The sequence below is a fragment of the Pinus tabuliformis genome, chromosome 3_2 (genome assembly GCF_031772625.1).
Source record: "Pinus tabuliformis cultivar Carrire ecotype Pingquan chromosome 3_2, CPIR1, whole genome shotgun sequence".
NCBI lineage: Eukaryota > Viridiplantae > Streptophyta > Pinopsida > Pinales > Pinaceae > Pinus > Pinus tabuliformis.
This window is the reverse complement of record NC_142302.1, coordinates 635,775,739-635,780,490: the sequence shown is the minus strand read 5'-3', so window position 1 is coordinate 635,780,490 and position 4,752 is coordinate 635,775,739.

Here is a 4,752-nt window from a genome sequence, read left to right as displayed (position 1 = left end):
AACCTACAGACCATTGCCTTTCCAGTTGAAAACAAATTAGCCAAAATTCCTAGTGTTCCATTGGGCATGGAGTCTACTTTTCCTACACAAAACTGATAAAAACCAAATATTTACAACTTTTAAGGCCAAAGACCTTAAACCACATAATTTTTGAGAAAACGCCCATTAACTAGGCCATCAAAAATTGCTTCTGCCCCCATACTTTTCAGTACGAAGGTGTTGTTCCCTTGAATCTATGAAATGATAAAAGGCCCTATCCAGAAAGAATCAAACTTCCCATGATTGCCTTTCTTTTATTTTAATGCATCCCACTTCAAAACCAAGTCACCAACCTGAAAATTATCTGTTTTTTCCTTCTTGTCAAAGGCTTCCTTGATCTTTCTCTAATGTGCTGCCGCCTTTTCAACCAGCTATTCTCTAATCTGATGTACCTCTGCTAAATCAGTGATCCTTTTTTCCATTTCTTCTTCCTCATTCTGCTCTTCTTGAAGGAATTTTGCCACAGGGAGAGTAAGCTAAATTGGGAATACAACTTTAGTACCATATACCAGCTTGAAAGGAGAATTCCCTGTGGATTTCTTAATGGTCACTCTGTCAGCCCACAGTGCATATTTGAGCTTTGAATCCCAATTCTTTTTATTTTCCTCTAACAGCTTCTTAATTATTCTTATCAGGCTTTTATTATAGGATTCTGCCAGACCATGGCCTTGAGGATAATATGAGGTGGAATGAACAAGTTTAATACCCATAGAATCACACATTTCCACCAACGCTTTTGCCTTGAAGGCTGTTGCATTATCTGTGACCAATTTGTGTGGACAACCAAATCTCGTAAAGATGTTTTCAGTTAAAAATTTCATGACCACAATATGATAAACCTTCCTGGTAGGGACTGCTTCAATCCACTTAGTGAAATAATCAGTAGCTACTAATATCCATATGTGCTGGCCACTGGAATGTGTGTTGATTTCTCCAGTAAAATCTAAGCCCCACTACTATAAAGGTCCTTTTGCATGTATTGGTTTTAAGGGCATCAACTTCAACTGTTGTTTTTCTTCAAATATTTGGCACCTGTCACAAGACTTAGCAAATGAAAATACATTAGAAAATAAAGTGGGCCAATAGTAACCAGCTCTGAGAATTTTATGGGCAGTAGTCTTCCAATAATGGTGCCCTCCATAGATGCTGGAATGAAACTTTTGCATAAATTTTGTTAACTGTTCTTTGTCCAGACACCTTAAAAGCACTCCAGATGGATCCCTCCCTTAGAGCAGATTTTCATTGCTGCAATATTTAGCTGCCCTAAGTTTTATAGTTCTGGCTTGACTTTTAGTAAATTCTAAAGGGATTTCTAGCTTCAGCAAGAAATTTATTATCGCATAATACCAATCAAAAGAAGCTAGATTTTCAGCGACTAACTGCCTTCTCTATGGTTCAACTGTTTTTTTCTTCTTCTGCCAGACCATTTTTTGCAATTGTGCACAAGAAATCAATATCCAATAATTTGCAATTCTCTTCAACTAATAACTTGGCAAGACCTTGACCTCTAACCAGTTTGGTGGGCTTCAGTTCTATATTAAATTTTATCATCTTTGCAATCCATTTTGCCTTTCTTCCATCAGCATCAGGTTGTGTTAAGGCATCTTTTATTGCAACAAAGGGTACATATGCAATTATCTTGGAATGTAAGATATAAAATCTGAAAGCTTTCAAGGATTTGATAAGAGCATATGCTTGTTTTTCAATAATATCATACCTCAGTTCAGCATCCCTCAAGTTCTTGCTGAAAAATGCTACTGGATTTTTTTAACCTTCTTCATCTGCCTGCAATAAAACTGCTGCAATGGTGTCTTAAGAGGCAAATGTGAATATATGGAACTCCATGTTTTAATGTGGGCTTATTAATGTAGGAGCATCCATAATGTCTTTTTTAATAGACTCAAATGATTTTCTTGCTGCATCAGTCCATCTAACCTCTGACCCTTTCTTCAACATGGAGGTAATATGCTTCAAAAATTCTGCAAAATTTGGAATAAACCTCCTTACAAAGTTAATTTTTCCCAAAAAAGATTAGATATCTTTCTTCGATCTTAGGACAGACAAAGTCTGTATTCCTTTTACTCTTTCTGGGTCAATCCAGACACTCGCAATAGAACCAATATGTCCCAACAACTTGCCTTCTTCTAAAGCAAATTGTGATTTTTTGGGAATGACTGAAATTCCAAACCTTCTGCACTTCAGAAACACTTTTTTCAAATGTTGTAAATGATTATGATGGCTGTTGGAATATATTGCCATATCATCAAGGTAGATGAGGACACACTTATCCTTCTCTCCTACAAAATCTATATCCATAGCTCTCTGAAAGTTTGCTCTAGCATTCATCAATCCAAAAGGCACCTTGTCATACATAAGAGTGCCCCGAGGAGTGGTAAATGCAGTATTCTCTTGGTCATCCGGATGCACAACAATCTGATTAAAGCCTGAAAATCCATCCAAGAAAGACATTAATTTGGCTCCTGACACCTTCTGCAGCAAATTCTCCATCTTGGGTAAGGGATAATTATCTTTCTTGGAGCATTTGTTTAAATTTCTGAAATAAACACACAGTCTGATTTCTCTACTTTTCTTCCTCACCACTACTAGATTGACTACCCATTTGGAATATCTAAGAGGAACTATAATCTTGGCAGTCAGCAACTTTTTAATTTCTTTTTCAATCATAGGAAGAAGCATATGATTTATTGGTCTCAACTTCTGTTTGAAAGGTATGGTGTCTTTCTCAAGAATGATTTTATGCTGAATAATCTTTTTATCATAAATTTTCAGGTCACTATACTCCCAGGCAAACACATCAACAAATTTCTTCATTAATTTGCAGTATTCAAAACTTTGATTAGTTGACAAATGAGTGGAAAAATTTATGTATCTAGGCTAACCTGGACTTCCTATATCATGCTTACAGACATTAGATTGGTCTTCATTTCGGGTAGCCTTGTAAGGCACATCATTCTGGTCAAACAATCTTTCTAGAGGAATTAGACCCTTTGGGATATGATTGCTGGGAATCTGGACAATGCTATTTTTACCAATCTTATTTCTAAGCTGGTACTGGTGATTTTCTAACAAGGCTTCATTTTCTTGGTCAATTTTCATTTCATAAAACTCCTCAATGACTTGCAAGAACCTATTCAATTCATCATCATCTTCAAAGACTTTCTAATGGTGGACATTATCAGGCAAGGATGGTCTGTATTTCATTTGGAATTTATAAACTAGTCTGGGAGGCATGGGAGGTATAAATAGACTGGTAGAAACAAAAAGGGAATCAATGAACTGATTTTGGCTCTAGGAATATATGAAATACAGAAATAATCAAAAGAATCTTTGATTCTCCATACCTCATCTTTGTATGCTTTCAGCCTTGGTGCTTTGCCTGAAATTTTTTATTTACTTGTTGAATGATCAAATCAACATCTCCAAATACCTTCAGATTCTTGATTCCTCTGTCTTTTACTGCATTAAGGCCCAATAGCAGAGCTCCATATTCTGTTATATTGTTTGTGATTTGAAAAACCAGCTTAAAGGACAATTGAATGCTTTCTTGTTTTAGGGATACTAGCACCACCCCTGCTCCTGCAATCTCCCTGGAACATGCTCCATCAAAGAACATCTCCCAAACCTGACTTCCTTGCACTTCCTCAGGCTGAACTATTGGTTTCCTGATCTACATTGTGGCCTTCTAAGATTCTTCTATTTGGAGAATACATGCTCCAAAAGCAGTGTCCATTGCATGTATGGGATGATTTGTAGGATTATTCTCGTCACTGATGATATATGCCAGTTGTGCTTCTCTATACAATCTCCTGCTTTCTCCTCCAAACATCGGGACAATGGCATAAGATAGATCATTTTGTAATGTCCCACCTAGTCTCTTAATCCACCCTCTGGACAACAACATGACAAACTTAGGAGGAACATCTGCTACCACAATATCTATCATCATACTCTTCATGGGCAGCTGAGTTAGGGTAATGGCTGGGTCTTTGATTAATCCTAGGCATTTCACTTTCCTTGAATCAAAAGAGAATAAATCATGATAGGGTCTGGTGATATCAAGGCCTAACTCTTCCATGACAGCTTTAGGCATTAGATTGTGGCTGGGCCCTGTGTCTAGCAGGCAATTGTGGATGATTTTTTTATGAATGGTCAATGAGACATAAAAAGATGGAGAATTATTATCAGCAGGTTCAATCATAGGGTTGAGCACAATGGTAGTCTTGTCATCTTGCAAATTGACAGAGTCAGTGGAGGTTTGTGTGGTTTCTAGCTCAAGAGTTTCAAGGACAGGCTTTCTAAATACTTCACTCTTCACCAACTCTACCATAGGCATAGGTATTTTCAATTTCTGAACTTCTGACTCAAAGTTGAAAGAAGAAGGTAACCTATCAGAACCTTTTACCTATTGAACTGGAGCTTTGAGGATGTCTGGATTAGCTGTTGGTCTCCTCTACCTGATATTCTGTGACTCTGTTTGGACAATATCATTTTGTGCAGGATTCTCCTTGACATTTTTTGCATTGCACCTCAGGTTATATCTTCACTTCTCCTCAGCTTGTAGGACAACTTCTCTATCCCACTCCTGACTATCTTGTTCCTGTAGCAATGATTCTTCATAAGCAGCCAAAGTCAAGAATGCAGCGCTGCCTTCATCCTCCATGCAGTGAATTTCATCCTCATCTTCAAATTGTT